Genomic DNA, 9,802 nt, shown 5'->3' with positions numbered 1-9,802 from the left:
TACATAATAGCATAATAATGAAGATGGAGAACATAAAAAGCTTAAGCATTGAAGCATGGCTCTTGGTTGGATTTGCATTCCATAGCCAAGAGTGTTTTGTAGGCTCTCAACTTCTCTACTAGCTTGGAGAAGGAGAGTGTGTGTGAGTGTGTGTGGGAGAGTGTCCCTCAAGCAACCCCCTAGCTTGCTTTGGTCGACGACCCCCCCTTGTAGCTCATGATTGAAGATCATTCAACCTCTCCAAGCATAGCCAATCACATGCATGGGCATATCAAGAAACAAGGGTAGCCTTGGAACAAGTGTCACCCTTTCCCCTTTGAAAGAGAGTACTTGATAAATGCAAAAATAATTAATTAAATCTTCTAAATTATCTTTGGACTCCTTGGGAGGCTAACCAATTAGCTTTAGGCACACCATGAGGGAAACATGAGGAGGAACTTGACAAGTGTTCTATATGCCTTCTTTGAACCAAGCTTACCTTGTGTGAGGGTGTGTGTGTTCTCTCTCTACCGTGCCCCCTCTTGTAGGGCTCGCCCCCTCCTTGTAGGGATAGTTGTTGACTTTTTCACACCTTACCTAGCAAACATGACAAAGCACCTCAAGCCTGGGTAGTGTTCCCACAAGAACCTCAGGCTCCCTAGTCGGAGAGCACGACAAGCACCTCAAGCACCTTAGTCATCAAGCACCTCAAGCACCTTAGTGAGCAAGCACGACAAGCACCTCAAGTTTGGGCCGGGATCCCACCTCAAACTCAACCCTATCTACCTAAGTTCAAAGGACTTTTTGATACTAACCTTTGGAGGTCTTTAATGAAGATAACCCTAAGGTCTTCAAGATCCATTAGCTAGCCTTGCTCTTTGACATACCATCTCTCATTTGGGCCCCTTTACCATTGGCCCCATGTTGAGATAGATCTGAAAGTACATGTCTGTATTGTAACCCTTGTTCTCATTTATTCTCCCACATTAAATGATCAGTTTAATATGAGAAAATAATTTGGGTTGGTTAGATATTAGATTTTATGATAGGGTAAGTGGGATAGGGATCTATTATCTTGGTTGAGAAGGACTTAGTTCGAGGTACACCGTTGGGAACTATAGAATTAATAATGGAGGCTCTCGGGACTGACCTTTGGATTAACCATTATTGAGCTACACGCAAGCTCAACAGGAACCATAATTAACCGAGAAATGTTAGAATCTCTCCACTAGTCTTTGCAATCAGCAATGTCTAAACCACGCGTATGGCTGTTTGAGAACAAATTTTCAAAGGTAAAGAAGAGTAGCGACTAAGGTTTTTGAGGGTACCAAAGCACAATGTAATTCTATACATAAGTTCAATTAGCATGGATGATTTTTCACATGGTGCTAATGATGATGCCCCAATGTTTGTTAATTATCTTGTTATTATGTCGCAACAAGCTATGGGCAACCCTGCTTTGCAAGCCGAAGTTACTCAACAACTTTGTGCTTCTGAGATTTCCCTTGCTCTCCGAGAGGAGAGAGAGCTTAGGAGGCCTCTTGATGAGGTTCCCAAAAGATGACTCTCTCCCATAAGGGAGGAGGAATCCAAAATAAGAAAAAAGTGAATCCCTAAGTTTCTTTGAAGATGTGCTCCAGAAAGACAGCGGCCTAGACGGTCGCCAACTTCTCCAAGAGGAAACGGTCAACCCATAGTCCTTTTCCTCATCACTACAAAAGGTAAGAGAGGAAACAAAGGAAGAAAAAGGCAAGAAAGAGGTCACCCTCTTCTACTTCTTCTTCACCTTCCTCCTCTTCTAGCGAAAGCAATGAATATTCTCCTAGAGAATACAAGAGGAGAGGACATCACAAATCCTACCTTGGATGGAGAAGGTCCCAAAAGATCAAGAAATTCAAAGAGGGAAGAAAGAGTATGTCTTTTTTCACTCATGATGGCACCTTTGGTGCTACCAACAAGGTAATGGACTTCATCTAGAAATTTGATGCAGCCTTTGGAGATGAGGGCTTCACAGAGTCCTTTAAGCCAGGTCATGTACGTATGCACTTCCAGAAATCTGCTCATCAATGGTGGCTAGCCTTCATCGCAATGGAGAAGCCCCAAAGACATGGAAAACTCTACGAGTTTCCATCATGAAGCAATTTCTTGCAAGCAATGCAAAGAAGAAAGTGCTTATCGAAGGGCAGAGTTTGAAGCTGCTCTCCAACGACTCTATCCACAAATATGTGGACAACTTTTGGAATTTATATCTCAATGTTGGAATTAGGGTTGTAGAGAAACACACATAGCTTGGAGAAGACGAAGGAATCTCAAGGCACACAATAGAGAGTGTGTTACTTGGTGTCCAATGGAAAGATCATAGCCCTAGAGTGATGGGCGTATATATAATGCACGGGGGAAAAACCTCCTAAAGAGGAAAAAAATGCCCCGGTGGTCCTAGTGTGTTCACACACATCACTACCACATGTATATGGTAACAAATCCCCCTGGAGTGATGTGGTGAACGAGAGATGGCACATGAGTAAAGGGTAGTGCCATGCCCTAAGGACATGATCAGTCCACAAAGGGGAGTAAGCCTAAAGCTTTGCGAAAAGCTTCAAGCTTCTCACGAGACAATGCCTTTGTGAAAAGATCTGCAAGGTTGTCTTGTGTTGGCACATAAGCCAAGATGATCTCTCCTGCTAAGAGTCTCTCCCTGACATAGTGGTAATGCACCTCAATGTGCTTTGTGCGAGCATGAAAAACTGGGTTCCTCTCAACTGCCAATGCGCTCTGACTGTCAGTGTAGATAGTGTTGGCAGTGTCCTGTCCAACACCCAAATCAGTCATAAGGCGTCTGAGCCATACACACTCAACCGTAGCTGTGAAGACTGCCCTGTACTCAGCCTCACAACTCGAAGTGGCCACAGTAGGTTTCTTCTTGCTCAACCATGATATACATGAACTGCCAAGCATGAAACAAAAACCGCTTGTGGACACTCGTGTGTCAAAACAACCAGCACAATCTGAGTTCGAAAAAGCATGTAAATTTGGCAGCAATGATGTAAAGTGCCACTAAGGCAGCAAAAAATTCTCTTAACAGACTGCTAATGCTTAGACCCTGGGCTATGCATAAATCTGCTGACCTGTGAGACTGCAAACTGATCTCTGGCCTCGTGTTGCATACATAAATGAGGTAGCCAACAGCAGTTTGGTAAAGAGTGACATCAGCAGGATTGCCAATATTATGTAGACTCAACTTCAAACCTGTTTCCATAGGAGTGGAAATAGGTTTGCAATCCTCAAGTCCAAACTTACATAAAAATGTCTCTATGTAACTTTTTTGGCACAAGGCAATACCACCATCACACTGCTTAGACTGTATACCCAAGTGATGATGCAACAGCCCCAAATTTTCATCTTGAAAGCAGCATTCAAATCAGCCTTGAATTCAACAATATGTCTTTCATTTGGTTTAGTGATCAACAAATGATCGACATAAAACCAAAATGAGAAGTACATCACCCTCATGCTTTACATACAATGTGCTTTCTGTTGGACTATTACAAAAGCCTTGTTTGACCAAATGTGTGTCAACTTTCTCATACCAAGCACGAGAAGATTGCGTCAACCCATACAAAGCCTTCCTACATCTACACACTTTGTCCTATTGTCCTTTCTTGACAAAATTGCGAGGCTGTGTTACATAAAATTCCTTAAATATGTCACCATTCAAGAAAGTAGTAACAATGTCTGATTGATGTACATCCCAACCAAAATGAGCTGCCAATGCACATAGAAAATGCACAATAGTCATATGACAAGTGGGAGCAAAAGTTTCTTCATAATCTATGCCTTTTTGGTGTGCATAACCCTTTGCACCAAGTCGAGCCTTATGGCGATCGATCTCACCATTCGGCTTGCGTTTCAACTTTACCACTTCATACCAATGGCCTTTTTTCTTGGAGGTAAATCACATAAATTCCATGTGTCATTTTCTATAAGTGCATCATATTCTGATTGCATGGCAACCATCCAATTTTTTGAATTTTGTGCTTCATTAAAAGATAGAGGTTCCTCAACATCATGTAAGCTAGACACAGCCAAAGCATAACAATCTGATGCAAGATATGCATGGTGAGAGCCTGAACGAGTACGACTAGACAAAGGTGCATCCAATTTACTATCACGCAAAGTGTGCACCAGCCATTTTGGCATACCTCTAGCCTGCTCATTTTCAGACCTTTCTTCATCAAGTACATCATGTACATCTGCATCAGTAATAGGCTGATCTGTAACATTTTTAGAAACCCTCGTAGGCTGTACATTTGCCTCATTGGAACTTACATTCGTATTTCCACCACTAAAAAGAGGCAACAAAGTGTCATAAATGTCCTATGAGCTTACATTGCTGTCTCTAGTACATGACAACAAGGGCTCAACAGAATCTTCCACAAACACTACATCTCTTGAAACCAGAATATAATTTTTTTGCGGATGATATAACTTGTAACCTTTGCTTTCATCACTATAACCAACAAAAATACATTTGACAGCCTTATCATTCAATTTTTTGTGTTGTGTTTGTGGCACCAAAGCATATGCCAAACAACCAAAAATACACATGTGCTCAATAGAAGGCTTTCTATCATGCCATGCTTCATATGGAGTAATAGACTGCAAAGATTTTGTAGGACACCTGTTTAGTACATAAGTGGCACACATGATGGCCTCAAGACAAAAAGAATGCGGCAAAGCTTGACTTTTGACCATACATCGTGCCATTTCCATAAGTGGCCTGTTTTTCCTCTCAGCAACACCATTTTGCTGAGATGTATAAGGCACTCTACATTGGTGTTTTATCCCACAACTAGCCAGAAATGCATTAAATTCATGAGACATATATTCCCCCCCTCAATCATAACGAAGGGTGCCCATAGTACATTTCGAGACATTTTCAGCCATAGCCAAAAAAAATTTGAAGCACATAAAAGCTTCGGACTTTGCTTTAAGCGGAAATAACCATGCATGCCTGGAGTAATCATCAATGAAAGTCACAAAGTAAAGGTACTTGCTCAAGTATGGAGTTTGCATGGGCCCACAATCATCACTATGCACAAGCTACAACCTGCATGTGGCCCGAATTGAACCATCCTTTGGAAACTTAGAGTGCTGCATCTTACCCAAAATACAACCTTCATAAACATGTTTGACAGGTGCTTCAAGAGGCGGAAAAGAAGCAATCATATAAGCTTTTTGCAAATGCAGCAAAATGGCAAAATTTAGATGACCAAAACGTGCATGCCAAAGTTTTGCATCTGAAATAGCCCTTGAATCTGCAATTGCATTTGCAAAATTTTGTCCACACTTGTCATACAAAGTGAGCTTATACAACCCACAACACAAAAGCCCAGATGAAATGATTTCATCATCGAAACTGAGATCATGAACTGTACATCTGTCATCCACAAATTTGACTACAAGTCCAAGTCTAGCAAGTGCACATGCAGACAAAAGATTCTTCTTGATCCCAGGTACATAAAGTGCATCAACAAGTGTGAAAGAACTGCTATTAGCAGCAGTAAGAACAATCTTTCCAACTCCATGAACTGGATAAGAGGCATTGTTGGCATAAGTGACAGAATTCCCCCATCAGGGATAGACTCGAGAGAGGTGAACAATTCACGATGTGAGGTAATGTGCTTTGTAGAACCACTGTCAAGATACCACACATGTGAATCTGCATCAACTGACATGCATGCATCATGGACAACATGATTGTATGTGCACTCTGCACTAAAAGCCCATTCTGCATCAACATCAGTATTACAGTTTTCTTTTACAGAAGACTCAACAATGGATGCATTTGTAGTGGAACCAACATTTGCAATGGAACCACCCTCTTTCTTGTTAGTCTCTTTTGCCTTCAACTTAGGACAATGCTTGATCAAGTGATCATTAGCTTTGCAATAATGGAAACGCATCTTCTTTTTTCCCTTATCACCAGAATTGCCAGACGAAGTGTTGTCAGCAGAAGCATTGGGAATAGAAGTTTTACCACTCACAACAGAACCATAAGAAGTGGCTGCATTGCTGTTACCACCCTTTCTTTGAGAATCAATAAAACATGTTCAACTGTACGCTGTCTAGTATTGTTTTTTCTGGAAAGTGACTCTTGGAAGAGCATGTGCATAATGCATCAAACTTGACAACTTCAGGATTTCCTTGGGTCATAAGTCTCCTAGTACTAGCAAAAGTCTTGTAAGAATCTGGTAAGGCATCAAGAACAGTCTGCACAAGGGAATTGTCTGAAATGACTTCACCTGCAAGAATAAGTTGCTCATTGATATCCTTAACACCAACAAAAAAGTGTCCACATCATCTTCCTCATGCATAATCTTTGACTCCATCTCTTTACGCAACAAAGCAATTTTACCTCATTACGGCTTGCATAAAGACCTGCTAGAATATCCGAGCTTGTTTTGCAGATTTTGTTGAACGGATGTGAGGAACAATGGTGCGCTTCACACACAATACAATCAATGCATGAGCTTGCGCATCCTTTACATCCCAACGAGCTTGTTCTTCCGTAGGCAAAACAACTCTAATAGCAGCAATCCTTGCAGCAAGAGCTACAACATCCTCAACATCGCCTATATCCTCAAAACCAGGACATACATCAATACCCTGCACAATATTCGAGACACCCTTTGACACAAGAACATGTTGCATCATATAAGCCCACATAGGATAATTATCCACATCAAACTTGTCCTCAGCAGCAAACATCTTGAAGACATATGTGTTGTTGTCAACCATGGTAAATGTTGCACCCGATGTGAAAACTGCCCAAAAATAGGAGAAACGGAGTGGGAACAACACGTGTTATATAACACAATTTGTAGAATACTTAAGGCACCTGTTATGCAAAAAATGGCACTGACAAAAATTCTGCACAAAATGAAGAAATTGCATGTGCAGACCTTTCTGTAGTGGAAATGAAGGCCAAAATGAACCCAAATAAAAAAATTGAGCAGACTGAGCTCTACGAGTTCTCCCAAAATATTTGTTGACCTACAAACACTCACGAAACCTCACTGAAGTTGAAAAAAGTGAGCAGGCATGTGCTGGAGCAGCTGGTGACTAAGCCCCGAGAGGATGCAACCTGCTCTGATACCAATTGTTCGAATTAGGGTTGCAGAGAAACATACACAGCTTGGAGAAAATGAAGGAAGCTCAAGGCACACAATATAGAGTGTGTTACTTGGTGTGCAATGGAAAGATTGATAGTCCTAGAGTGATGGGCGTATATACAATGCACTGGGGGAAAAACCTCTTAAAGAGGAAAAAAATGCCCCAGTGGTCCTAGTGTGTTCACACACATAACTACCACATGTATATGGTAACACTCAAGGCTACTATCTTTCAAAAGATAGACTTCACCGAGAAAAAGAAACACTTTGTGTAGGATTACTTGAAGAAATGGCCGAGTATGTCAACTCCCAACAGCCTGTTTCTATCACCGAAGTAATCCACCACACTATGGTTGCTTTGTGCATCCATTTCCAACAAGGGGCTAATAGGAATGCCAAGCCCATGGAAAACAAAGATCAAAATGATGTAAAGGGGAAGAACAATGCCCAAAACTCTTCCGAAGGCAATTCCAACAACAACAACAACAATCAGTCCAAGGAGAAGGGAGTTTACAAAGGTCAAAATAAACTCTCTCCTGAAGAGCTAGAAGCTTTTTTTAAGGACCACAAATGCTTTAAGTGTGGGGAGCAAGGACATGGCTATCATTCTTGCCCCAAAAGGAATGCCCGCAATGAGACTCCTAGAGCTTCCACTATCGAAGCTCCAATAGAGGATGCTCATTGCAAAGAATCACCTCTCTTCTATGCTTGGGGAAAGGTAAGGGAGCATGATTCCTTTATCTTATTTGACCCTAGCCCCGGGGAGGTCACCTAATAAAAATGTAACATATCACGTGAGTTCAACAGAAGGGTATTTAAAGTTCTTGAAACTTACAGAAATATATATACAAAAGGGCATTATTTTTTCAAATTTGAAAAAAACTTACAGATTTTAAAAGAAAAGGGTACATTATATTCTTAACAAAATTCACAGATAAGGGGTTTTACAAACATGTCTTGAACGCACATGATATGGTAGTTTTACACATAGTGAACCCCCCGAGACCCTAGCTCTACTCACAACTTCATAACGGAGTTGGCCACTAAGTTGGCCATTCAAGATTTTGAGATGGGAGATACTGAACTGTCGATGGAGCTTTCAAGGGACAGAAAGCCTCCGTTACTCCCTTGATTGGGAAGTTGAGGCGTCATGTCCAAAGCTACGTCGACAAAAAAGACTTTTTCATCTCTCCTCTCCAACATGAGGATGTTATCCTAGGGGCAACATGGTTCAACCGCATGGCTGCCAACATGAAGCTCCCTGAAAGGAGAATCTACTTCACGTACAAGGAAAAGAGCATGTATATAGATGCTAGTGTGTCCAATCATACTAGATGTGCGCTCCTTGCCGCACTGTCGAAGCAAGGGACTTGCCAATACACCGTATGCGAGCCACAAACGGCTCCAAGCACACAACAAGCCTAAACTAGCAAGCTCAAGAAAACAAAGGGTGTGTCACTCACCGCTCTACGCTCGCCTTCGTGGTGGATTCCTCGCCGCGATGAAGAAGAAGCTGCAGTCGTGCCGCGCTCAACCGCTTCGCCGCCGTCGTGCCTTCGTAATGCTCGATCGCACACACACTCTCCCTCTCTCTCTCTCTCTCACACACACACACAAGGAGGTGAAGAAGAAGAAGAAGATGGAGATGGAGCAAGAGCACTCTTCAATTGCACAAATGAGAGAATGAGTAAAAATTAGGTTTAGTTGGCTTTTATAGGAGCTCACCCCATTCACACTTGGGCGCCCATGCTTAACCAACTAATCCCTTGAATGTCCAAGTTAAAGTGCGCCTCTCATCGGCGATCACTCTACCTTTCCCTATTGGTCCGACAAGCCCGGTACCTGACTCTACCAAATACATAATACGCGTCCATCGTAGGTGATGGGTGTCCGTGTGCCGTGAGGGTTAACATGCCCCCCTTCCTGATGTAGATTCCGTCCTCGGAAGCTATTGAGTTGAAGCTGGTTCGTCGAGGTGGAAGAGCATTTGAGATGAATGTCCTTAGCCTTCTTCAGTCACTGCAAAATCAAACAACATTGGCACAGTAATGGCATTCTCTTAAAAAGCATATGCAGTTTTAGGTAGAAAAATTGATTGGTCAAAGAATTTCAAACAATTTGTTAGCAATGAACATTAAATTGCAATGTAATCAAATGCATAAACAGATGTAAAGGCAAAAAATTAAACAAGTCTGGGGTCGCTAATTTGACGGTCGAAAAGCACTAGAGATCAAGTATTAATACCATGGGTAAGCTTCTTAATTTTCTGTGGTCAATTAAGTTGTTTAATCGTGAGAGCCAAGTACTCATGTTCGAGGGCTGACTAGAGGCTATATCTAGAAAACCTTGTAGTTAAGCTACCATAAAAGGAATTTCTCATGAAATCATCGCCTGACTGATTACTTTTTCTTTGACCCCCCAAGGTCTTTTCACAGTGATTCAATTATGATGTGTGTGCTTATTTTGTATGCCTTGGGTTTTTTGCTTTTCAAGGAAAAGCGCCCACACTGGGAACCTCTAGGGCTCTAGTACCATAGGCGATACATGTGAGTGAAGTACCAAATCAAGCTGAGATTTCGCTTCCAGCTTAAAATTTTACATTGTGGCACTTTGATTTTTTGTTTGTTCATTTTCATCATTTTAATTTTGTA

This window comes from Adiantum capillus-veneris, chromosome 20 (assembly GCF_014529385.1).
Source record: "Adiantum capillus-veneris isolate H3 chromosome 20, ASM1452938v2, whole genome shotgun sequence".
Lineage (NCBI taxonomy): Eukaryota > Viridiplantae > Streptophyta > Polypodiopsida > Polypodiales > Pteridaceae > Adiantum > Adiantum capillus-veneris.
The sequence above is the reverse complement of the archived record's forward strand: the minus strand, read 5'-3'. Positions refer to the sequence as shown.